At 48.1% G+C, this 27,561-nt stretch overlaps 1 long non-coding RNA gene across 1 annotated transcript in view; it reads right to left on the bottom strand.

Annotated features, from left to right (window-relative positions):
- LOC115833047 overlaps window positions 1–18,181 on the bottom strand; it is a 45,815-nt gene extending 27,634 nt beyond the window's left edge. Inside the window, exon 1 of the long non-coding RNA XR_004028484.1 lies at window positions 18,057–18,181. This is a non-coding gene — a long non-coding RNA (uncharacterized LOC115833047). The remainder of the gene's footprint in view (window positions 1–18,056) is intronic.
- Window positions 18,182–27,561: the final 9,380 nt, after the last annotated feature.

Genomic DNA, 27,561 nt, shown 5'->3' on the forward strand with positions numbered 1-27,561 from the left:
AAGGAGCCTCATCAAAAAGCCCCTACATGACTAAGGTGCCTCCGATCATGATGAGATTGATTAATGCAGAGCTTGGACTCCAGGAGGAAGCTCTGCCACCCCTCCCAAGCAAACGGTGATGCTGACAAAGAAATGAAATGGCACCTTTAATGTGCAGGGTCAGCCTACAGACGCCCGCCCCAGAGAACCGACTGTTGAGGCCTGGGAGATACGGTTTGGGGTTGCCTTGTCGGGAAAAGGCAGCCAATAAGAGGTGACAGACTGGGGATTAGGAATCCCAGCACTGCTTCAACTCACTGATGGCCTTGGACTCACTTGCAGTCACTCCTTTGTTTAAGTCAGATGAGGCACCTGGCAGGAGCTGTCCATGTGCAACTGCCAGGAGCCCAACTCAGAGTGGCTGAAGCCAAAGGGAAAATAATTTGCTCATGAAATTGACAAGTCCAGTGATTCCAGGCATGGATCCAGGAGCTCCAAAAATGTCCTCAGGGACCCCTTACCCCTTGACTTCCTTCTTGGTCATTTTATTCTCAGGCGAGATTTCCCCCTGAGGAGGCATGTGGTCACCAGCAGCTCCAGGCTTATACCCTACCCCAGTAGAAGGAGCCACTTTGTTCCTAATGGTACCAGGAAAAGTCCTAGGACTGCTCATTGGGCAGGGTTGGGTCTCATGCTCATCCCTGCAGAGTGACAGTGACAGTGAGCCCTCTTGCAACAAGTCACATGCCAGGGACTTCTCTAGGAACTTGTATGTCTCAACCCACTTAATCCTTAAAAAGGTCAGGACTACTGTTATTTACATTTCATGGATGAGGAGATTGAAGCACAGAAAGCTTATATAACTTGTCCATAGCTAATGAGTGGTGCAGCTAGAATTCCAACCCAACCCAGATGGTGTGGCTTCATGGTCCAGGCTCTCAAGTACACAAGGGTCACCTGGAGGGCTTGTGAAAGCACAGAGTCCTGGGTCCCAGCTCCGGAACTTCTGATTCTGGAGCTCAGGGGTGGGACCTAGGAATTCGATGCTGTCTGCAGACCATGCTTTGAGTGACACTGAACTACCCTCAGGTGCTTCTCATGAGCAGCTACTTGCTTCAGCTGCTTGCGCCAATCACAGTGACTCTGATTCGCCACACCTGGGTCCCATGGCCAACCAGGTATGGGGGAGGTGGGTAATCAATACCTAAGCCATATGGCCCAAAAATGAGGGAGGGTGGATGTAAAGGAAGAAAACGTGTTCTGTAATCAGAAGGGATGCTTAAGCAACTTGGCACCCTTGCTGTGCTTTGATTTCCTTATCTATGATATGAGGATATTAATAGCACTTCCTCATAGGATTGTTGTGAAGATGAAATTAGTTGATACTTGTGAAGCACTTACAGTTGTCCCTGGAACATAGTAAGTACCCAATAAAAATTGGATACTCATTTAATGTACATTAGTATGAACACACACATATACAAGAACACAAAGGCACCCAGCCACTCACTTGCAAACACACACGTGAGGACGCAAACATATGCAGGACACACACAACACAACTTTGGGCATGTGGTCATGTGCAAAATCTCAAACACATATAAGGACCCAACTGTGAAACACAAATGGTTACACGCTCAAAAGCCTTGGAACACACAGTAAGCTGGCCCGAGTTTGTTCTCCCAGATCCTCTGAGTCCACTGCCACTGTCTGCTCCCCCGAATAAGCTCTCTTTGATGAATACCAGGAGGAGGAGCAGGGCTGGAGCAGGGCAGCCTCCTGCCTAAGAGCCAGACCAGATGTTTAAATCAGCCAGGTTTAGAATTGTTTCCACCAATTACTGGTTAACTTTCAGTGAGTTGTTTAACTTCTCTGAGCCTGTTTCCACCTTCAAAAAATGACGATGATGAAGTACCCACTCCTTGTGGTTGTGAGAATTCACAGGGTAAATTCCTTTGTGCCATGGAGCTATAGAAAGTGCTCAGCGAGAGTTAGCTGTGACTATTGTTTTATTATGACAGTCATCTCTGGTTTCTGGAGTGGCCTCCAGATGTGGGCAGGAATCAATGCATGTTTAGAAAAATTGCCAGGACTCGGTCAACCCTCAAAGCTACCACAGAACCAGGTCCCCACCTACCACCGAAGCAGTGGAGGCTGCAGCAGCACTGAGTGACTGCCACCGTACCAGACCTGCAGTGCGCACAGCGAGCCCAAGAGCTGTAGACAGCTTTCTGCAAGCACTCACCATCTCCCTCTGCAGCTACAAGTGGCGGGGTGGTGTTTGTAAATTACAGCAATATGTAATTTTTATTCAGTGATTTGTGTAAACTTATAGGATCCATAGCTGGTGTGGGCAGACATGATTTGCATTGCCAAATGGCCTTCTCTATGGGCAGGAAACAGGGAGCCTGGCTTAGTAGGTCTGCCTGAAGTCATCAACGACAGCTCCACATTCAAGGACAAGTAGGTGTTAGGAACAAGGTGGCATGCAGGACAGCTCTCCAAAGCCCTCCTAAAGCCAGGCTCCAGCTCCTGCAGACCCCTCCTGCCACCCCTTTCCACCCTCCCCGGCACTTGAGCCAAGTGGTTAAGAACCCAGGCTTTGGAACCAAACAGACCAGGATTCAAATCCTAGCTCTACTACCTCCTCCCCTCATGGCCTTGGGTGAGTCACATCAGCTCCTGGGTCCTCAGTGCATCCTTGGGGAAGCAGAGCAAATAAAAGAGCCTGCCTCGGCTGGGTGTGGTGGCTCACACCTGTAATCCCAGCACTTTGGGAGGCCGAGGCAGGTGGATCATGAGGTCAGGAGATCGAGACCATCCTAGCCAACATGGTGACCCCCGTCTCTACTAAAAATACAAAAATTAGCTAGGTGTGGTGGTACACGCCTATAATCCCAGCTACTCCGGAGGTCGAGGCAGGAGAATGGCTTGAACCTGGGAGGTGGAGATTGCAACAAGCCGAGATCACACCACTGCACTCCAGCCTGGCATCAGAGTGAGACTGTCTCAAAAAAAAAGAGCCTGCCTCATAGGGAGAACAGAGAGATAAACATACACTGTATATGCACGGGCATATACAAGGGCTTAGGATACAGTAGCTAGGATCCTCACCAATCTTGGCTCCTCAGTGGGTACTGCTCTCTCTTCACCCCTTCTTCCCAGAAACAATCACCAACGCTTGGCCCCAAGACACCATCACCCATTGGCACCTGCAAGCTTCACTTGGCATAGACCTTAGGAAACAACAGCAGCAGTGTATAAACTATGAGAGGTATGACTCACTTTTGTGTTTTTAAAACACTTTGAGCACTAAATGGAGATCCATGAGGACAGAGCATTTGTCCTATCTACTGTTGTACTTTAGCTTCTAGAACAATGCCTGGCACAGAGTAGGCACTCAATAAATATTTGTTGACTAAGGGATATATTTACCCACTCATTCATTCTATAAACATTATTGAGCATCTCCTATGATCCAGATGCTGTGAGCACAGAGAGAAATCAAGCATGGCGGTGGGAGGGAGGTGCCAGAGGCAAGGCTGAGATGAAAGGTAGAGACTTCTCCAGGAGGCCTGGCCCCCTCACTGCCCCAGGCTTGACTTTAACCCTGAAGAGCTACTTGGAATCTCTACTCAAAGGAAGGGGCGTATGAAAGTCACTGCCTCCCACATTATGTAGTCATTCAAAAAGTTTTTGTTACCCAGCCCTAAACCCAACAAGGATGCCAGAGAGCCTAACTAGGTACTCTCTTCTTTGGGAACTTTTGGCTTTTGAGTACAGCCCATTCAGATCATTCCATCTGCTCCCTGCACCTTAGAGTTGGCATAAACTGGGTTAATAAGTACCTAATCTAGGTGTTTTGCTCATGAGAGTAGCTGCGTCCCATCTCTTCCCCAACTCTCTCCAAAACTGGCATGATGGCACTGAGAGGCGACTTCTTGAAGTGCCCAGGCCCCACTTATTCGGCCTGCTTAAGTTCTAGTGAGCTTCCAGCAGCCACTTGAGCTGTTCATATAAGTTAACCTCCTCTCCTTGGCAGCTGTCACGAAAGATAGTTTTCAGTCTAACATCTTGAGGCTGCCATTCAATGACCACGTACAATCTGGCTCCAACCTCACACGGATGGATGGGATGGATGGATGACCGGATAGGTAGGTGGATGGATGGACAAATAAACTGTTGACTCTATCTCTCCCTCTCCCCTCTCAATGGGTCTGCCCCTCTGGGCATGAAAACCTGCACAATCTGCCCCCACCCCTGGATGGATGGGCAGATGGGTAGATGGATGAATGGGTAGGGATGGGTGGGTGAGTGGATGCATAGATGGGTTGATGGGTCAGTGGATGAACTGTTGACTCCCAGATCTCTTCTTTCTTCTTGGTGAGCCTACCCCTTTGAGCATGAAAACGTATGCACCACTATCTTGAGGGTTCCCTACAGGTTACTTATCCAGAGCCCCAGAAGGGTAAGCCTCCAACATTTCCCCCATTCTTGGGGAATCTCCAGTCCATAACAGCTAGTGAAATAAGTGATGTAACACAGAAAAACATTCATTCACTCATTCATTCTTTCTTTCTTTCAACAAATATGTATTGAGGACTTACTATGTGCCAGGCACTCTGCTAGGCATGGAGTGATAAACCAACCACTCAGTGGCTTCAGGAACCTGAACAGGATCAGCAGGAAAAACAAAATGCCTGCATTCCTCCACATTCTCATATATACAGGTTTGGATTTACACATTTATCCAAATGCATAAATCCCCTTCCCCTTCTCCCATCCCTCTTAGACTTTCTCCCAACCCAACCCCAGGGATGGTATCTTCCTTGGGGTTGTCTATACTATCTCTAGGTGGTATCACAGGGAATTCTTCTTCCAGGCCTAAATTAAGCTTGTACACTCATTGCCTCCTATTACTATTATCACATGTGCAGTGGTGGATGTGCTGTGCTGAGCTGCTTTGCTCTTATGGTAATAACCCTAATACCAAGGGCATGCCAACCACAGTATGCTTCTCTGATCAAAACCTTGCAAATAATCAAACATTTACTTTCTTGTTTCATCCTACAGATGCCAAATTATATTCAACTGATCTATCTCTTTTTACTTTCTAACCAAGCCTTGTTTCTCTTGGCTTAGCTCTACTTATTTTGTTAAACACTAGAGAGAACCAAGTTCTCTTGGTTCTGAACCAAGAGACGTTCCATAACCATCTGGTTCTGAACAAGATGGAGTAGACGCATGTCTCCCTATTCCTCATGCTAAGTACAGCTAAAAATCTTGGACATTGTATCTAAAACAAGCATAAGTAGACTCTGAAAGGTGGAGAGAAGAAGGAAGACTGGCTAGGAACCTCTGAAGCTAAGGGATGGCACAGTGGTGAGTTCCTTGAGTTCTCTGATGATTTCATAGATCTCAGGCTGAATGCTGGAGAAGTCAGCAACCTGTAAATGCCACTGGGAGCAGACTTAAAAGCCCCAAGGAAATCTTGTTATCCCTAGTCAAAGGACCAGAAAGAGCAAGAACCTAGTACATAGAAAACTTATAGATGATTACCACTCCACACTAGCCAAACACCAAAGGGAAGTAATGTGGCCCAATCTAAAACCCCTTCAGCAAAGGCCAAGTAGAGAACCTAGGCCTCTATCCCCACCAAAGTGGTATCAGAGAAGACTCAATGGAGAGCCAGGACTTTCATGCCTGTCAGATAGTAGTACCCCCTCTCTCACTCCAATCCTGGTGTCAGTGGAGGCCACATTAGAATTGTAGGCTTCCACCCCTGCCCTTTGGTAATGAGGCACCCCCTACCCTCCCTACTGGTGTGGTATTAGAGGAGACTGAGTGGAAACCATAACCTTTCCTACCATCTCGTAGTCATGAAGCCTTCTCCAGCTCCAGTATCAGTGGAGACTATGTGGGGAGCAATCATGAGGTACCCCTTCCCTCCCAGCTGGGGGCTGTGTCAATGGAGATCTAGTGAAGAGCCTTCTCTTCCCAACAGTAGCAAGCCATGTCTCTCCCTTGGGGTGTCAAATGAAGATGAGTGGGGAACCTGAGCTCTCATTTGCCTGGCAGTAATGAGAAGTCATTTCCCTTCCCCCACGGGCAGGGCGTGAGATTTAAACAAGATCTAGAATCTCATAACACCCAAAATGTTCAAGATATAACTGAAAATCATTCATCATACCAAAAACCAGGAAGATCTCAATTTGAATGAGAAAAAACAATCAACAGATGCCAACACTGAGAAGACACAGATGTTGGAATTATCTGACAAATTTTAAAGCAGCCATTATTTAAAAAAAAAATCATTGAACAAGCAATTCCAAAACATTTGAGACAAGTGAAAAAATAGAAAGTCTCAGGAAACAAAAGATATAAAGAAGAGCTAAATGGAAAATTTTAGAATTGAAAAATATAATAAACAATTTTTTAAAAATACAACGAATGGGCTCAGCAGCAAAATGGAGAATAAAGAAGAAATAAGCAAAGAATTTGAAGGTAGAACAATAGAAATTACCTAATCTGAACAAGAGAGAAGATAGACTAAAAACAAATGAGCCTCATGGACTTATGGGACTATACCAAAAGACCCAACATTCAAGTAATCATTATCCTACAAAAGGAGAAAGAGGATGGAGCTGAAGAAGTATTCAAAGAAATAATGACTGAAAATTTCCCAAATTTGGCCAAAGACATAAACCTATAGATTAAAGAAGCCAAGTAAAACTCAAATAGGATAAACCTACAGAAACCCACATTAAGACACATCACAACCAAACTTCAATAAGCTAAAAACAATGAAAAAATATTGAGAGCAGTGAGAGAAACAACACCTTATCTATGGGGGGAAGAAATAGCTTGGGCAACAGTGGTTTATCAGAAATCATGGAGGCCAGAAGAAAGCAGCACAAAACTTTTCAAGTATTGAAAAAAAAAGTAACTGTCAACCCTTAATTCTGTATCTAGTGAGACTATCCTTCAGGAATCAAGGAAAAGTCAAGACAATATCAGACAAAGGAAAAATGAGAGACTTTGTCACCAGCAGACCTACCCCAAAAGAATGGCTAAAAGAAGTTCTTGACATATTAATAGTAAAGAAATGAATCTTGGAACCTCAGAAAGGAATAACAGAAAGAACAGAAAAATGGAGAGAGAGATATATAATAGATTTACCTTCCCTTGTACAGTTTTCTAAGTTAAATATATGTATATATTTGAGACAGGTCTCGTTCTGTCACCCAGGCTAGAGTGCAGTTGCGTGATCATGGCTCACTGCAGCCTCAACCTCCCAGGCTCAATCAATTCTCCTGGCTCAGCCTCCCAAGTAGCTAGGACTGCAGGTGCATGCCAACACGCTCAGCTAATTTTTGTGGCTTTTGTCTTTGTTTTGTAGAGGTGGGGTTTCACCATGCTGCCCAGGTTGGTCTAAGTTATATTTGGTCATTGAAGCAAAAATAATAAATTGTCAGATGTGGTTCTCAAAATACGTAAAGAAAACAATTAAGACAATTATATTTTAAATGAGGAGGAAAGGGAAATTTAAAGGAGGTAAGGTTTCTATATTTCACTGAAACTGGTAAACTATTAACATCAGTAGACTGTGATAAGTTATGTAAGTATAATGCAATACCTACTAAAACGACTTAAAGTGGTTTACACTTTAGTGTAACTTAAAGATCTATATACAAAGAGATACACTCAAATATACTCTAAATGAATCAAAATAGAATTATTTTTAAAATGCTCCAATAAACCATAGGAAGGCAAGAAAAATAAAACAGAAATAAACACAGAAGGAACAAACAGCAAAAAGTACAATGACAGACTTAAGCCCTAATGTATTAATTACATTAAATGTAAATGATCTAAATATGTCAATTAAAAGACAGAGATTGGCAGAGTAGATTTTAAAAAACATGATCTAACTATATACTACCTATAAGAAACTTACTTCAAATATAATGATATGGATAAGATAAAAGAAAAGATTAGAAAATGATGTATCACACAAACAATGATCAAAAGAAAGCAGGAATAGTTACAATAACGTCAGAAAAAGCATAGGAGCTTTATTTGTAATAACCAAAAACTGGAAACCACCACAATATCTTTCAATAGGCAAATGATTAAACAAACTGTGGTACAGCCATACCACCAAATACCACTCAGCAATAAAAAAGAACTAACTATTGGTACATATAACAACTTGGATGAACCTCAAGGACATCATGCTGAGTAGAGGAGAAACATCTCAAAAGGCCACACACTGTATTATTTCACTTATATAATATTCTCAAAATGATAAAATCATCGAGTCAGGGAACAGATTAGTGGTTGCCAAGGTTTAGGGACAGTAGGGAGGAGGGGCAGGGGTGGGTGTGACTATGTAATAAGGAGTCAGCTCTATTTTTTTATATATTTTTTTCTTTGAGACAGAGTCTTACTCTGTCACCCAGGCTAGAGTGCAAAGGGGCCATCTCGGCTCACTGCAACCTCCACCTCCCAGGTTCAAGCAATTCTCCTGCCTCATCCTCCTGAGTAGCTGGGATTACAGGCATGCACCACCACACCCAGCTAATAATTTTAGAAGAGATGGGGTTTCACCATGTTGGTCAGGCTGGTCTCGAACCCCTGACCTCAAGTGATCCGTCTGGCTCTATGTTGGATGTTTGATATCTGACACTAGCCACACCCACCACTCCCCCTTCCCCTTTTGTCCCACATCTAGGCAAGATAATAACACCTGAGAGCTCCTTCCTTTGGCACTAACAGTAAATTCAAAACACAAAGGCCAGCCCATGCACCAGGAACCACTGAGGTCTACTAAAAACTCATCTCAATTCTTAAGGTCTATTTTTAAAACTCCATAATCTCCTTGTGGTCAATCCATCTATAAAAACTGAAATCCAGTCTTCCTTTCCTAGTCTCTCAAGCCATTTTGTACCTGCTTGGGAGCTTCTCTGCTCTTTCTTAAGAGCCTCATTGTGTGAGTAATAAACCTTTAGTACCCTCTTAGGGTGTGTGGTGGGTGAGGGAAGCTGCAAGCGATGGGTGGGTGTCTGTGTGTGTGATCATTGATCTCTATAAGGATACAGCAGTGTCTGCTCAACACTGTGCCTGGCACATAGTAGGGACTCAACCTCAGAGCAGAAAGTGAGGTATAGACAGGGACAGAATATGAGAAACTTTGTAGTAAAGGGGTGCATACAGAGGGGTTGGACCCATGGGAAAGGGTCAGGGCTGAGGTTCCCCGGGCCCATGCCTGAAATCAGAGAAGGGTGTGCAGTGCCTTATTCTCACTTAGCTCAGTTCAGGTCCATACTACAAATGCTCTCTCAAAGCTCTTCTGTGACCAGCTCCGTGGGATAAAGATGGTCCCCTGCCCTTAGGCACTCCCAGAACTAATGCCAAAGAAGTGGGAAGGGTCTTGGCTACTCTTAGAGATAAAAATGGGACTGAGGCTTCTCCAGGGCAGGGACTGAGTTCAGGTTATCTCCAGGTCCTCCTGCCCAGCACAATTGTAGCACACAGTAGATGCTCAATACAGATTTGAAGAATGAATGAACCCACTATTCTCTCCTTTGAGACTCTCACTAAACCTCCCCTTAAAAAGCCAACATAAGGCCAGGCTCAGTGGCTCACACCTGTAATCCCAGCATTTTGGGAGGCTGAGGCGAGTGGATCACTTCAGGCCAGGAGTTCGAGACCAGCTTGGCCAACATGGTGAAACCCCGCCTCTACTAAAAATGCAAAAATATAATAATAATAATAATAATAATAATAATAAAATTAGGCAGGCAGCTGGGCATGGCGGCATGTGCCTGTAATCCCAGCTACTTGGGAGGCTAAGGCAGGAGAATCGCTTGAACCCAGGAGGCAGAGGTTGCAGTGAGCCAAAATCACGCCACTGTACTCCAGCCTGGGTGACAGAGTGAGACTCCATCTTTAAAAAAAAAAAAAAAGCCAACATAGGAGTTGTTATTTCAGCTTCAGAGATGCCAGCGACGCCTCTCCAGAAGGAAGGAAGACAAGGAGAAGAAGGAGGCTGGAAATGGATGGGAGGAGGGGTGGAGTTTCTCTAAAGCGGATCCTGTGGGCCAGATCCTCAGGCAGGAGACCCAGGCCAGGCCCTGTGTGTCCAGAGTGAGCTGGTTTGTGCCCAAGTGAGCAAGCCAGGGAGGGTCAACTCCCTGGCTTCTGAGCCTACCAGGCTTTATCCAGCTTCCTGGTGTCTTTGTGCCTGTCCCATTTTGTCTCCCTAAATTCTCAGTAAATCTCTCAGTGTTTTTCTGCTGGGCCCGGGGGACTCAGGAAAGAGCTAAAAACTCACACTGACCCTCTGTGGGGAGTGTTTGCAGCAGGAGGTGTATCAAGAGAATCCTGAGGGTCCGTGAGCTCCAGAGCCCTAAGCAGCTCTGTATTGCCAAAAGGGCTGACCAGGGTTTGAATTGGCTTCCACTGCTTACCAGCTGTGGTACGATCTTAGCAAGTTACTTCACTGCTGAGGACCTCGGTTCATCTTTCTGTAAAATGGGGATCACTGTAGCAACCCATATGGTGAATGAGAGGATCCTCTTTGGGAAGAAAGTGACTTTTTTGTGTGTTTTTATTTTGGGGTGAGAATGAAATGGCACGATGAAAAGAGAGAACATAGCCCAGTTTCTGGCAATGGCTGGTACCCCAGACATGCAGAATCTCCAGCAGAGGGGAAGGTATCTGGGAAAGAAAAAGAGAGACCCCAGGAATGATAATGAGGATGGCAATGATGATGATGATGACGTTGGTGATGAAGGTGACAATGATGGGGATGATAGCAAGAGGACAGAAGAAAGCTTTACTAAATACCTACCTTATTGAAGGTTAGGCTCTGTTCTAGAAGTTTCTCATGCAATATCTTACTGAATTCTCCTACCAGCCAGCTTGTTAACCCATTTCACAAATGAGGTACCAGACCCAGAAGTTAAGTGACTTACCCATGATCACATAGCTCAATTTCAGGCCTGTCCAACTGTGGGACATTAGTTCAATCTCAGTGAGTGGGAGACAGATGGAGCTGTTCTGGAACCTGAGCCTGGGACTCACCCAGGGAGAATTTTGCAGATCTACCATCCTCTGCAGCTTTCTGATCCTCTCTCTTGATTCATTCATTCAGCAATAAATGTTCACTGTGCCTGGCCTTGGGGCTGGGAACACTGGAGTGGCTCACATGGTTTCTTGCCTCTGGGGACACTCAGGTAGTTGCAGGTGAGAAGGGAGAGAGTGCCAAGAAAACAATTAACTACAAAACAAGGCAATGAGAACCACCCTTAAGGCAATGGGAACACCAAGAGGGAGTGACATTCCACCAGGAGCAGGCTCAGAAGGCTTCACAGAAGAAGAGACTTTGGGTGGGTTTCAAGGGATGGATAGGAGTTTGAGGACAAGGTGAAAATGGCGGAGGGAACTGTCTGAGCTAAGGCACGGGGAAAGGGAAGAAAATCTGGCCAGGGAGTGCTGTGGAGGGAGAGTCCAAAATCGCTCTTGCTTGGGTATCAGCCAGAGTAGAGGGTCCATGCAGAGGTGGTAAGGGGGTGGATTCAAAGGGACCCGCTGAATGCCAAGTTATGCAATTTGGATGTTCCCAAGGGCAGTGGAGAGCCATAGAAAGGGGCTGAATCGGGGAGTGAGATGATCAGGTTTGTGTTTTCGAAGGCTGGCACTGGTGGCAGTGGTGCAGGGAATGGAATAGGCAGTGGTGGAAAAGAAGGAATTTGGGGAGGCAATAGGAATGGATCTGGACCCCCTTGCCCTGGGAGGAGGCCAGAGAAGGGGGCTGACACCCCACTGGCGTCTATCTCGGTCATCCTCTCCAATGCCCTTTCTCCTACTACTTGTCTTTCCCTGGAGCAACCTGACACCCCGGAGTGGAGGGCGCAGACACTGGCTAAGCACCTGGGCCCTGAAGACAGACCCAGGTTCTGCCACTTACCAGCGAGTGACCTTGGACATGCCACAGACCCTCTCTGAGCCTCAGTTTCCTCCCCTGAGCAATGAGTCACCGCAAAATTGAATGAAATCACATATAAAAGGGATTAGCCCAGGGCTGGCATAAAATCGGTACTTGGCAAATGCTAATGATTATCCCCATTTGATAAATGAAGAAACGAAGGCCCCGGAAAGCGGCTGTGACAAAGCTATGGAGGGCAGCTCCTCCCACTCCGTGCCCTTCACCTTCATCACGTTTCTCCTGTAAATGGCCTCCTGGCCCCTCACTTTCCTGCTCTGCACAATGTATTAGGGACCCTCCTGGAGCCAGGGGTCAGGGCAGGGAAGTTGGCAGATACGTGGAGTATCAGAAGGGAGAAGCAATGGCAGCCGCAGGGGTTTAGTGAATTACTTCACTCCCCAGCCACATCCTCAAACTCCTATGTCTCCCCTGCCATCATCCGACCCTCCCCGCCCCGCTATGAAACTCTCCTCTGGCTCCTTTCCCATGGAGCCATTCATGGGCATGAATGGCTTGTCCTCCTCCTCCTCCCCCTCTGCCTTCCTACAGGGCAGATAAAATTCCTCTACCCAGGAGCAGAGTACCCACGAACAGGACTTCCTGGGGACCAGGATAAACAGTGTGCCCCCAAATTACCCTTGCTTGGGTATCAGGAGCTCTGGGTTCAAGTCCCAGCTCTGCCATTAACTCGCAGTAGAATCTGGCTATTTTCCTTCTCAGGACCTCAGCTTCCCCATCTCAAACGGAGTGGGTCGGATTCAACGGTCTCTAAGGACCTCCCACCTCTGTCCTACGGCTCCTTCTGCCTTCTGTTGGCTTCCTCCCTCCTCTCCTCTCCCGAGCCCTTTCCCGGTCCTCCCTGGTTTTCTCCTTCCAAGCCACAGCCTGAGACCTGCCCACGGTTCCCACAAGCTTTGCTCAAGCTGCCTGGGGCTCCCAGGGTCTGAGGGACACAGATCCCACCCCAGCTGTGAGCATCCCCCTGGCTGCCGTGGGCACAGTGCCTTCTGACACAGTGATGCCTGGGCCCTCCCACTCAGAGTCAGCGGGGCCCAAAGGAAAACCCCTCAGCTCTGTCTGAGCCAACTGCAGAGGTGGCCAGAGCTGGGTTTAAAAATATGAGAGCCCAAGTACCCTCGGTGCCAACTGCCCACACAGCCTGCAGGCTGTGCTGCCCACTTCCCAGATGTCATCATGGCCACTGTGGGTGGCACAAAGGGAATGTGGTGGGGGGGTGGTGAGTCCAGAGAGGCCCGGGGGTGGCTAGAGAGGGGGATGGACATTCCTCAGAGCCTAGACCACAGAACAGGGCTGTTTACACCATCTGGTCATACCTACTTCTTTGGTCTCTGGAAATAACCAAGCCAATTCTGTTCAGACTCACCGTGTCATAGGAAGTGGAGTCTAACGAGCCTGGAATCCAATCCTGAGTTGGCCACTTACCAGCTGTGTGACTTTGAGCAGGTCGCTTGCCCTCTCTGAGCCTCAGCCCCTATCTGTAAAACAGAGATAAGAAAAGTACCTACTTCATAGGGCTCTTACGAGAATTTGATGAGACAATGCCTGCAAAGGGGCTTAACACAGGGCCCAACCCGTAGTAAGGACTTGATCAGTGGTAGCTGTCTTGGCTGTTACTGTTATCATGATGTGGTATGGCTGGTCTTTGCTAGAACTAGACCAAGGAGCAAAGGAGAGAGTAGGAAATGAGATGTCCTTGTTCCACTCTCTTGTCACATCCAGACCCCCCAAAGTCCAGGCACATCTGGCACCCATGAAGCTGACAATGGGGCTCCTTCTGTTTGTTAGATAAACAGGGATATTGGGGCCCAGAGAGGGAATTCCGTGCCCTGCTCAAGCAAACTGGCAGCGGGTAAGAGTCAGAAGCTAGAAATTTGTATGACCCTTTCCAAGGTGAGAAAAACATAGCACCCCTGGAACTGGGAGGGCCCCTAAAGATTTCCCCTCCTTTTTCCAGAAAAGGAAACTGAGGCCCAGAGAGGGAAAGGGATTTGTCCAAGTCATGAGAGCCAGGACCCAAGCCAGGGTTCCCAGCTCCCCTGACCAGGGCTCTCTCATTCCGCCCTGCCGCCTCGCCCTGCTCACTCCTGCCCCGGCCCTGCCTGCAGTTCTCAGTCCCCGAGTGGGCAGCTGGGCAAGGCGGGAGCAGGAGCCTAGCCCTGCTCTGCTGGGGCTGGGGGCTGCTCTGCTCCCCCAATCCCACTGGAGCCTGCTGCATCCTTACGTAACCTGCTTCTGCTTTCATAACCCACTGCTGTTTCCTTCTGGAGTGGGAGCTCTGGGAGCAGATTGGAACGCAGGGAGACATGAGCTACCTCCCTACGAAAATAGGGTCATTACCAGCACTCGGGCTCCAGTGCCAGCTAATGGCCTTCTCTCATGGCCTGGGGCCTGCCAGCCTCCCCCCAGGCCCAGGGAAAGAGAAGAGGCCCAGGTTGGACTGGCACCCCATGCCAGGGCAGGGCACAGAGGGAGATCACCGTCTTGGGATGGGGATGGATTCTCTACTGCTCTGGCATCCAAGGCAGGGACCAGCTCCCAGACTCCAAAGACCCAGGCAAGCGTATCAGCCCTAAAGAGTTCCCTGGAGAGAGGCCTGCAGGCAGGCATGTTGGGGAGGCCATGGGCTTTCAGGGTTGAGTTGGAGTTGGAGCATCCTGGTCTCTGGCCAAGTAACTATAGACTCGTCAGTTCACTTCTCTGTGTCTTCATTTCCTTATCTGGAGAATGGGACTAAATGAGGACCAACCTCATTAGTTGCTGGGAATATTAAATGAAATTCTGACTGGCAGGTGCCTGGCATAAAATAATGGCTGAGTAGTCAGCATCCCCATTTAGCAGATGAAAAAACTGAGGCTCAGACAGGTGATGTGACTTTAGGAGTACCCATCATCTAACAGCAGCAAAGCTATACATAAGACAGCAAACTCATGATGCGCTGGGCACATGCTACACATATGTGGACTGAGCTTCTCCCCAAAACAGCCCTAAGGGGAGGTGCTATTATTATCCCATCTGACAGATGAAGAACTCATTTTAAAGGGGCTAAGTGACTTTTTTAAGGCACACACTTGGGAAGCGGCCGACCCAGGATTTGAACCCAGGCATCTGGCTTCAGAGTCTGAGTTCTTTGCCACCCCTACAAAACAACCAGGACCAACAGACTGAGACTGCAGTAAGCAGGAGTTAAGCTAGATGCAAGTCAGGAAGTATGCCCCTTCGGCTTGCCACCATTCTTTAAAATCCCAGTCACTTTCCACCTTACCTCTCTTTGGCTGCCACTGTGCTGTGTGATCTTGGCTGGGCCACTTAACCTCTCTGGGCTCTTATCGCTCCATCTGAAACAAGGAGGCTGATCCCTAGGCTAACAATTACTAGGGTTATTGTGAGGACACATTAAGATAACGAGTTGTAAACTGCTTTTCAGCTGAGAAAGTATCACACAGCTGCGATGGCTCATCACTTCCCTGGCCTCCAACTCCCTCCGACTCAGCAGGAACCCGCTAATGGACACCAGGGGCCTCTCAGCACCTCTGGCTGTTCAAACAAACACCTCTCCCCTCACTGCCCCTCCCCTGGGCTGCCCTTTGGATACAGAGACAAAGCTCCCAGCCTTCCCTCTAGTGCTGGGGCAGACCAGGCTGGACACTTGAGTTACAGCCTTCCTGCCTTCCCCCAACAGGGCATTCATTTTAGTTGAGCCCCTGCCGCGTGTTTCATGGGCACCCTCACACCTAATCCTCATGATTACCTCCACGAAGCCGGGCTTCATCTCCCCTATTTTACAGATGAGAAGCTACAGCTCAGAGAGGTGAAGTCACTGGCCTAGAGTCACACAGCTGTCAACCCAGTAGAGCCAGAATTCAAAGTAGGTCTCCATGCCTTTAGTGGCCTCACTAACCCACTTCTCAGGAAATGGGTCTTGTGCCTATTTTGCAGAAGAGACTGATGCTCAGGAAGCTGAAGGCACTTTGTCCGAGAAGCCAGGAAGAGGAAGGGCCAGGCTGGCAACTCAGAGCAGCTGCCTGCTACCATGCCCGTGCTCCTCCCTGCAGTTGGATGTCTTGACCAGGATGCACAGATGAGACCTGTGACATCCATCCCCCAAGAGAAGCCAGGCAGGTGGACACCATCATTGTTGATGGAGAAGCTGAAGCCAGACAGACCTAGAAGTTTGCCCAAGTCCCAGGGCAAGGAGTGCCAGCGTAAGAACTGGGCCAAGTCATGTCCCCTCTCTGGACCTCAGTCTCCCCAGGTGTATAAGAAGTGCCGGATCCTGGCTTGATCAAGTAGACCCATTAAAGCCCCTCCAACTCCAGGAGGTTGTGGCCTGAGCAGAAATCCCCAAGCCTGGCTGATCACCAGAATTCCCTGGGAACATGCTTAAACCCCCAATGCTGGGCTGCACCCCCAGAATGTCTGATTTGGTAGAACTAGGGAGGGACCTGAAAACCTGCGTTGTTTTATCCAGCACGACCTCAGCTCGCAGCCCCCAACCCCAAGCTTCTTTGATCAGCCAAGTCAAGATTCCCAATATAGGACAATTTTCCCAGTGCCAGATGGAACCCAGTCCCCTGCCTGCCTTCACAGAGTTCACAGCTGGGATGGGAGGTGGACTCAGGGGCCTGTGGGACTCTGGAGTAGGTCAGAGATGGCATCCAGGGGTCTCTGTTGCAGACCACTGCTCTGTTAGAATTCTAGATTTTGAACTGGGGTGAGACCTTGAGAAGTCTCAGCCTTCTTACTTGAGTAATTCTTCATTTAGCAGATGTTTATCAGCCCCCACGATGTGCCAGGCACTGTTTTATGTGCCAGGGTGCAGCAGTAATACAACGCCTTTGCTCTCATGCTGTTTCTGTAATGGCGCGGAAGGCAGTCAATAAACAGCCAGGAGCAGCAGGGCCTTCCGCAGCTCCCGACAGCTTTCCCCAGGCATGATCTCTCCAAATCCGCCCCAAATCATGAGCTGGGAGCTTAGCCCCCATTTTACAGATGAGTCACTGAGGCGCCGAATGCCATTTCCATACCATGTCTCCTCACACTGGGCAGGCGACACCGCCAATGCTTCCCAAGCAACCCTGTGTGTCGGCTGCTGATTAGAACTTTCCTGTTGCCATGGCAACCCCCCTGGGGAGGCCTGCCCTACTTTGCGTCCCTGGCATAGGGCGGGCAGCCTCACCCCACACCCCTGAGACAGAGAGATGGGATTTATCCCACTTGCTGCAAAACAGGTCCCACTGGAAGAAGAACTGGGCTCCCTCATTCAGATATTCAATCAATGTTTAGTAGCACCAACACTGTCCCAGAGACTGAGCCAGGCCCTGGGACAAGAGGAAAAATAAGCTGTGGTCCCTGCCCTTGCAAAGCACACTGATTCACAGGGGAAGCCGACAGATACCCACGAGCCTGCCTGTGAGGCTGAGGACCACCGCGATGACGCCAGCAACTCGTGGCCAGGGCAGTTCTGAGCCCTTCCCGTGGATTCACGCATTTACTTCTCCCATTAACTTTTGGGGTAGGTATCAATAGTATCCCCAGATGACAGATGAGGAAACTAAGGCCTCAGAGAGGTTGAGAAGCTTGCCCTAGGTCACACAGCTGAGAAGCAAGAGAGCCAGAACCTGGAGACAGGGAGACTCTGAGCCACTCTGTAGGTGTTCAGTGAAGGGACACCGACTCCATCAGGGTGATCCAGGAGAGTTTCCCAGGGAAGGTATCTGTCCTCCAAAGTGATCTCAGTAAGAGGAGAGGAGGGTAGAGATGGGAGCGTGGTGGAGCAGGGGCTCTGACAGCTGCTGATCACTCAGTGTTGGGGTGAGTGACCTAGTCCTCCACTCCCTGCCTGGTGAGACTCAGCTAGGCCTTGGGACACACGACTTGGGAAAAGAAAATACAATCCAGGTAGCCAGTGCTGGAGAGGGGCACAGCAGCTGCAAGGCATGGGCCTCCTGAAAAGGCTGAAATGCCTCTGGAGGCTTCCAAGGGAGCAGTTTGGGACAGGTGTGCACACACTCCACTCTCTACCCATCTTCACACCCTTAGGCAACAACGCCCTGTACCTACACACCTGTGAGGAGGAGAGACTCCGAGTGCGGCCGGGCTTAGTCCCTGCAGTCCCTGCACAAAAATACTTTTATTTCCAGGTGAGTGTAACGGTTACGAGTGTGGACTGTGGCGAGGACTGCCTCTGAAAATGCGGAGAATAATCGGTCCTGTGTATATCCCAGTGTTGTTGCAAGCGCTGGATGAACCGACACCTGCAAAGTTCACAGTACTTGGCACGGAGGATGCGTAATTGTGAGCCGTGATTATCTTTGTAGCACGTGGATGCACACGGATCTGCATTTTTACACATGTGTGCGGGTGTACAAGCCCATGCACATGGTGAGTGCACACCCATGACAGCACCCCCATATCTTACCAGTACATGTGTAAAGCTACCTCCTCGAGTGGGCTTGAATGAACACTAGCTATGGGGGGGGGCGGTTAGCAGGGAGGTGCCAGTAAACACAAGCACCCCCAGGTGTCTGCAGGGAGGGAGGGCGTGGGCACGCCCATCCCCAGCGAATATGTGCCTTCCTGTGCGTGCACCTGGGTCTGTATATTGGCGGGGGTTGGGCGGCGGGGGGGGGTGGGGATGAGGATATGTGATTTGAGGTTGAAGCGTTACAGACATGTGTTTTAATTTATGTTGAGATGAGGAAGGATCTGGCTGTGTTTTTCTCCTTGAACCGCTGTGATGTAAAGAAATCTCAGCTCTGCAAAACAAGATCAATCAGCAGGTTAAAAAAAAGTGCTTAAGGCTTAAACCTCCTACCACAGCCCCCAGGGAGTGTTAAAGCCACAGCTGAGGAAAGAGAAACATGATTAAGATTGAAGTCAGGAGTCCACAGAGGGGGAGTCATGCCCGGCCACGGGCTTTCCTGTTTTCCCAGAAAGGAGGCTTCCCGGAGGAAGCCATGACCCCTTGGAAAACACTCAAAAGCTGTCTGGGCCCCAGCCTTCCCCAACCAATTGAGAAGATGAGTCTTCTTGGGAGAAAAACAAACCCTGCTTTCCCCACCATCACCTTGGATCTTACTTGGAGGGAAGGGACTAGAAAGAAAAGACTACTTGGGAGATTGCCTTGAAATAAGACCTCCCCTTTCTCCTCCCCAGGAGGATATCTGTGCCTCAAGCTATCAGCAGTTATACAAGACCACTAACCCAAGTAGCAAGGAGGAAAACAGACCCTGGATTGAGAAGCCCCTTCCTGCTCATTGAGCACTTAAGAGTTTTCGAAGGCATCACCTGGTGAATCTGTGGCACACACAGCGAGACTCAGTTCCTTGCTTGACATCACACAACCTTCCATCAGTAAATCTAAGACTCGACCCCTTGTGTGACTCCACTTCTGGTGTCATTTTCTTTACATCACAGTACTGCCCAAATGTAATTGTGGGGACCAGTATATGCCACCCCAAAATATGAAGGATTGTTGAGCTGAAGGCAATAAGAAGCAGCAGGCCAGGCACGATGGCTCACACCTATAATCCCAGCAAGTTGGGAGGCTGAGGCAGAAGGATCAACTGAGCCCAGGAGTTTGAGACCAGTCTGGGCAACATAGGGAGATCCTATCTCTACAAAAAAAAAATAAAAATAAAAATATTAATTAGCCAGGCATGCAAGACAATCCTAAGCAAAAAGAGCAAAGCTGGAGGCATCTCATTACATGACTTCAAGCTATACTACAAGGCTACAGTAACCAAAACAGCATGGTACCCATACAAGAACAGATATATAGACCAAAGGAACAGAATAGAGAACTCAGAAATAAGACCACACACCTACAACCATCTGATCTTCGACAAACCTGACAAAAACAAGCAATGGGGAAAAGATTCCCTATTTAAGAAATGGTGCTGGCAGAACTGGCTAGCCCTATATAAAAATTGAAACTGGACCCCTTTGTTACACCATATACAAAAATTAACTCAAGATGGATTAAAGATTTAAATGTAAAACCCAAAACTATAAAAACCCTAGAAGTAAATCTAGGCAATACCATTCAGGACATAGGCACAGGCAAAGATTTCATGATGAAAACACCAACAGCAATTGCAACAAAAGCAAAAATTGACAAATGGGATCTAATTAAACTGAAGAGCTTCTGCACAGCAAAAGAAACTATCATCAGAGCGAACATACAGCCCACAGAATAGGAGAAAATTTTTGCAATCTATCCATCTGACAAAGGTCTAATATCCAGAGTCTACAAGGAATTTAAACAAATTTACAGGAAAAAAATCAACCTCATTAAAAAGTGGGCAAAGGACATGAACAGACACTTCTCAAAAGAAGACATTCATGCAGCCAAGAAACATTTTTAAAAAGCTCAACATCACTGATCATTAGAGAATGCAAATGGAAACCAAAATGAGATACTGTCTCATGCCAGTCAGAATGGCTATTATTAAAAAGTCAAAAAACAACAGATGCTGGTGAGGTTGCAGAGAAAAAGGAGTATTTTTACACTGTTGGTGGGAGTGTAAATTAGTTTAACCATTGTGGAAGACAGTGTGGAGATTCCTGATAGACCTAAGGGCAAAATACCATTTGACCCAGCAATCCCATTACTGGGTATATACCCAAAGGAATATAATCATTCTATTATAAAGATACATGCATGTGTATGTTCACTGCAGCACTATTCACAATAGGAAAGACATGGAATCAACCTAAATGCCCATCAATCATAGACTGAATAAAGAAAATGTGGTACATATATGCCATGGAATACTATGCAGCCATAAAAAGGAATGAGATCATATCGCTTGCAGGGACATGGATGGAGTTGGCTGGAAGCCATTATCCTCAGCCAACTAATGCAGGGACAGAAAACCAAACACCACATGTTCTCACTTATATGTGGGAGCTGAACAATGAGGTCACATGGCCACAAGGAGGGAAACAACACACACCGGGGCCTGTCAGAGGGTGGGGTGTGGGGAGAGGGAGAACATCAGGAAGAATAGCTAATGGATGCTGGCCTTAATACCTAGGTGATGGGATGATCTGGGCAGCAAACCACCATGGCACACGTTTACCTATGTAACAAACCTGCACATCCTGCACATGTAATACCCCTGAACTTAAAAGTTAAAAAAAAAAATGGAAAAAGAAATAAGCCAGGCATGATGGTGCGCACCTGTGATTTGCAAGGCTGAGATGGGAGGTTTGCTTAAACAAGGTGGAGGCTGCAGTGAGCTGTGATGACGCCACTGCACTCCAGCCTGAGCAACAGAGTGAGACCCTGTCTTAAAAAAAAAAAAAAAAAAAAAAGCAGATACAGGAAAACTCTCGGCAAACTCTCAGCCCTCCCTCTATTGGCCTAAAAGCAGAACATAGATTTACAAAGACAAAAGGTATCCCGACCCCCTTCTACCAGGAAGGACAAAGGTTAACTATCGAAGATAACTGTAGATGCCTGTCACCTGGAGGTGATACCAGAGGGGTGGACACTAACGAGCTTTATTAACCTTGATCTGCCAGCTGTTACCTTCCCCCAAGTTGCTGCCCCTCGAGACTGAAAGTTCTTTTCCTGTGTCTTGTCACTGCTCTAGAAATTGACTGTTCTTTATTGAAGATATTCTATGAGCTGGAATTCAAACCAGCTCTCCGAGAACTACTCATTCCCTGGCTGTCTCCCATATGGATATGAAATATCCATGTTAATAAACTTTGGTTTGTTTTCTCTTGTTAAGCTGTCTTTTGTAACAGCAATTCTTTCCAAAAACCTATAAGGGTTGAAGAAAAGCTTCTACAAAATCTACCAACAGCGATGCTCATAATAAAATAGCGCAGGGCCTGCTCTCAGGCAGTACTGGCACAAAACCGACCAGTCGGAAACGGGCTGGTTTGTGCGGTTCCTAGTCAAAGAGTCACAGAAAAGGAGGGGCTCCCACAGCCTGGGTGGGCAGGAATGCTCCCAGAGGATGGGGAGCTTTTTCTGGGAGCCTTAGAGGATAAGTAGGGTTTGGATAAGTTGTGGGGTACAGAGGCATTCTACGCAGGGAGACATTATGAGCAAAAGGGCAGAGACCAGAAGGAACTCGGTGTGGTGGGAGTGGGGTAGGGAGATGGGCATGAGTAGACTGGATGGGAGATTGTCTGTTTGGAAGAAAGGGAGATAAATGAGGTTGGGTGGACCAGATTGCCTGGACCATAAACAGGAGGCCCAGGAGACACAACTGTGAGCTTCTTACCACGCTCAGACCCAAGGTGGTGCAGGCCATTCAGCAGGTACTTAACATCTTTCTGGATGGATGGATGGATGGATGGATGGACAGATCTCTAGTCATGTATGAATACATGAATAGAATACATTAATAAATAGTACATGGTGGAAAAAGTGAGTATTACAAAAGGGGATCTGTGCTGAGAACCGGGAGTCTGAAGTTCAGGTCCCTGCCCTGCCACTAACCAACCATCGGAGGGACACCTCTGGGCCTCAGTTTCCTCATCTGTAAAGCCCTGGTGACTCTCGAGAGTTCTTCACACTTCTTTGTAGGCAGACGCAGGGGCTCAGGCAAGAAAGCCTACGCTAATAAGCAGCCCCAGGGGAAGCCAGCAGCAGGGGCCCTGCCCTCCTGGCTAAGAAAACCGCCACTGGGGAGAAGAGCAGGAGAGCCCAGGCCTAGCTCTGAAAGTACCTGATGTCACTTCCCCTCCCTGGTCCACAGTTCCAGCAGATTCACTCCAGCATTTTAGGATTCTGTGAGATTTGTCTGAGGGGCCTGATTTATAGGAGAGAGGAGGCCAGCCTTGCGCCTCCCTTACCCCACTTACGATGGTAAAGCAACTTGGGGAAAGCATTTATTCTCAGCTCCTGGAATTACCCTTCACTTTCCTGGCAGATAAATGGGGCAAAACAGAAGATGCAGTTGCATTTAAATGGAGTGAGGCAGGTGGAAGTTTATAAGATTTGAATACACTTTTTGGCTGCTTTTGAATATTCATTTGCCCAAGGGAGAATTGGGCAGCCAGAATCTATGGGTCTAAAGGAGGTTATTTGAGGTTGGGGGGAAGAGTTGGCAGGAATCCCTGTTCATCAGACTCTCAGGAGCTAATTGCAATTCTTCACCAGCTAAAATGTCACAGGCTCAGAGTAAATTCTGGGAGTTGATACACCTCGTGGTTACTGTTGCCATAGCAACTGCCTCCCTGTAACCATGTGTACCAGCAGATCACAGCTGACAAGACAAGCCCAAGGAGGTGAATGATGGGGAGGCAGCCCAGGACTCCAGCAGGCCCCCAAGAGTTCTAAAATATGTCTCAGAAAGCTAGAATACACTCTGGGCTTCCCAAACATCCTTGAGAATTCTGAAACAGAGCCCAGAGTGCTGGAACAAGCCTGGAATTCCAAACTCTGTCCTCAAATTCCAGAATACTTTCCCCAAGGTCCAGAACACACCCCAGAGATCCAAAGACTCCCCTCCATTCCTTTCAGTCTCTCCAGGCATGCACCTTCAAATCCTAAAGCGTGCCCCTGGATAGCTAGAGCAGGCCCTTAAATTCTTCTCTCCCTCTTGAATTGATTCTTCCTGGGAACTGGCTTTCTGTCTGAACTGCAAGGATTAAGGAGCACTCAGGGCTTGTGTTGGAGAAGACAGTCAGTGGGGGTGACCTGCGGAGTGAGCAGATGAAGGCCTTGTCCTGATCCCTTGGAAACGCAGAGCATCACAGACGTGCCTCATCACATGCCGGGCCTCAGAGTCAAGGATGGCTCCCCTGGCCCAGGCATCCCTGCTGCACTCCATGCTGTGTCTTATTCTCTGCAGTGGGGATGACTTGCCCCTGACTCATCCCTGATCTCTGCCAAGGCTCCTGTGTGACCATTAGCACATCAGTCCTGGGGCCCTTGGGAGGGGGTGAAATTGGAGGACCTCCTGGCCCTCAGTGAAAGCTCCTCTTTACCCAAGCAGCCTGAGGTGGGATGTGGCTGAGTTGGGAAGCCTCACCCTCCCTGCCGGGGGCTAGGGGAGCTTCCTGTCTGCAAGTTGACCCTTCCCCAATCATCCCTGATGACACAGTCACTCAACAGCTCCTGAACAAGGGCACCATCTCCCCAGATGGGTAGGAAACCTCAGCACTATCTTAGACTCTTCTCTCTTCCTTCCCCACCACGTTAATTTGCTGCCCAGTTGGCTCCATTCTTTGTTTCTTTCTCGCCTGGATCCCATCCCTCCCACCATCCCCACTGCCTCAGTCCAGGCCTTGTTATTACTTAGCCTCCACTCCTGCCCTCTCCACCTCATTGCCCAAATGCAAGGCCCTGGTGACTTCACTGCTCTGCCCAAAGCATCAGTGCCTGCTCCCACGTGCTGCCTATCAGGCTCAACCATCTCACCGAGAATTCAAGGCCCCTGATATCTGGCTTTGTCCAAAACTCAATTTCCCCCAAATCCTGACGGTTGTGTGAAATAGCCCCAACCGTCCTCCCAATTCCTGCCCTCCCAAACCTTTGCTTCTCCTCTCTTCCTCCTCAAAGGCTCTTTGCACCATCTCTAAATCTCCAAACCAGTTTAGGGGCCACCTTCTCGGAGACTACTGAAGCCATTACTGACCTTGCCCTTCTCTGAAACCCCAGAACTTCTTGTCTGTGCCACTGTGTTCTTAGAGTTAGCTATGGGTTCTCAGAGCTGCAAGGAGTCTTAGAGGTAATTAAGTCCAGTATTGTTGTTTTTTTCTTAATTTCAACTTTTATTTTAGATTCGAGGGGTACATGTGCAGGTTCGTTATATGAGTATATTGTGTGATGCTGAGGTATGGGGTATGATTGATCCCATCACCCAGGTAGTGAACACGGTTACCCAAAAGGTAGATTTTCAATCCAGTGGTTTTCAAACTTGGCTTTGTGACACTCTGAGAAGCGTGGGGCCTTAAAGACTGTAGGAGGAGGGTGGTCCTGAGGGGTGGTCCAGCCAGCAGGGACATAGCCCCCTACACCTGCTCCAACTCAGAGCAGCCTCACCTTGATCTGTCTTAGACGGGCCATTCATTCATTCATGCATGCATCCATTCATCAGCTGTCTACTGAGCACCTTCATTGTATCAGCTTCTATCAATAAGACAGTGAACAAAGAAACTAAACCTCTAGCCTCATGAAACTTGCAAGCTACTGGGGAAAACAGACAAGAAACATATTAACAAAGACACAAGAAAATGTCAAAAAGTGGTAAGTGCTGAGGACACAGTAGGATGGGAGTAAGATCCAGAATGCCATGGAGTGCTCAGGGTATCATTAGATGGTCTGGCCAGGGAAGGCTCCCTGAAAAAGTAACATCAGAGCTGACCCTTGGATGGTAAGATGAGGGCCAGCGATGCACAGCGCGTTCTAGGGGAAGGATAATCATGACAAAGAAAAGACCAGTGCAGACGCCCCAAGGCAGAAACAAGCCTGTCATCTTTAAAATCACAGAGGGCAGAGAGCAGTGGCAGAGCTGTCCAAGATGAGACTTTTGTAGCCAATTCCACTTGGAGAATTGGATTTTTCTGCCAAAAAAAAAAAAAAGAGATAGACAGATAGACATATAGACAGAACCCACTGACCTAGTCTAATCCTGCCACTTCACAGAAGAAAAACGAAGATCCAACGTGTCCAAGGATTGTCCAAGCTCCAACTAAGAGCTGGTGGCGAGCTGGGACCAGTGCCCAGGTCTCAGGATGCTTCCCCGGGCACCATCTGTCACTCCTTGTGAGTGGGTCACCCAGGGCAGGCCTCCCTGGCCTTTGACTTTCCCAGCCACTCGGCCAGCCCTGCTCTTGATGCCAACCACACCCTACCCTGCACACAGGTGAGAAGTGTGAATGAGACAATGTCTCCCTGGCCAGCCGAGCTCCAGGGAGCAAGCAAGAGACAAATAAAAGGCTTTATTGGATTTGTTAAACACGCATCCTGTGGCCAAGGGCCTCCTGGCACCAGGCAGCATCACAGAGAGAAAAAAGAAAAGCGGATGATGAAATTAAAAGGCATTTCATTTCCAGAGCCAAGGTTGACATGCACAAATCCAGAATGTGTCTCTCCCTGGCTTCTCACCCACCTGTCCTCCTGTGTCCCCAGCCTCTCTCTGATGCAGCCGCTCTGGCCAGAGTCACAGCTCACACCATGACACCGGACCTCCCGCGCAGCCATCTTGAGGCATCTGGCCCAGGAATCAGAGACCCAGAAGGGATTCTGGGGAAAGAGGAAAACACGAGAGGTGCCTGAGAGGTCATGGAGTCCATCCCCCTGTCCCTGGCATGATCTGAACTTGCTAACCTCTTCCACATAAGAGCGCAGGCCCCAACCCAGGAGAAGGCAGCTCAGGCTAAGGCCAGAGAAGGGGCCAGAGGGCTGAACAGGGAGAAGACAGACAGGTGAGGATGAAATGAGGTATTTTGGTGTAAAGCTCCTGGCATGTAGAGGGCACCAACAAGTATTGGTTTTAGAGGCATCTGGAGCCCCAGTTTTCCATGTGACCTCCACTGAGGTGGGAGAAGGATCTCTGGTTTTTAACTCCCCCTGATACTCCACCAGACTCACCACAGTTTCCCCAGAGTCTCTGATCAGGGCAAACTATTTGTGTCTAATTACATTAAATTGCATAATATTTTCACTGCTTTCCCCAAGAGACTTACCTGATTTCTCCCTGTTCATTTGTGTGTGTGTGTGTGTGTGTGTGTGTGTGTGTGTGTGTATAGACATTTTGTTAAATGGATGTTCCTAAGGCCGAGGTTACACTCCTCCTGTCTGTGCTGACCTCGAGAAAGAACCTATGGGGATTGCCAAGCAACCTAAGGAAATGAGATGGTTTGTAGATTTCTTTAAAGGAGGTCATGTCATTCACTGCTGGCCCTTTTCAGTGGTTTTTCCAACAAACATCTTTTGAGCACTTCGTGTGTGCAAGGCAATGTATTTATTAACATATTTTGTTCACAAAAGTGAACAAAAGAGCCCCACTTTCTTTCCTGTTGGAGCTTACATGTCAGGGCTGTGGGACTGGATGATTAAGAAGACCTGTAATCTGTCAAATGACCCAGTTCAAAAGGTGCAATAAATGAAGCCACGTCAGCCTGAGGAGGTCTCTGACGGCATGCCGTGGGATTCTGTCTTTGGGATTTCTCATCAAGTACACAACAGTTGAGGAATCCTGGAGACAAGCCAGTTCAGGGCATTCGTGCACAAATGTTACAAGACACCTGCTCTGTGCCAGGCACTGGGGACACAGCTGTGAACAAGACAAACCAAAATCTCTGTCCTCATGGGGCTTACATTCTAGTTAAGGAAGACCGACAGTCAATCAAGAAATAAGTTAAGTAAAGAAAATATTCAGAGGCTGGTAAGTGCTATGGAAAAAACAAGGGGTTGGGAGTGCTAGAGAGTACTGGGAGACAAGGGTTAAGATTTTAAAGAAAATGATCAAGGAAGGCTTTGCTGAGAAGACAACATTTCAGCAAATGCCCAAGGGAGGAGAAACAAACCAACCAAACCACCTGGATGATACAGAACATTCTGAACAAAGGGGAAGCAGGTGCAAAGGCCCTGGGGCAGC

This window comes from Nomascus leucogenys, chromosome 24 (assembly GCF_006542625.1).
Source record: "Nomascus leucogenys isolate Asia chromosome 24, Asia_NLE_v1, whole genome shotgun sequence".
NCBI lineage: Eukaryota > Metazoa > Chordata > Mammalia > Primates > Hylobatidae > Nomascus > Nomascus leucogenys.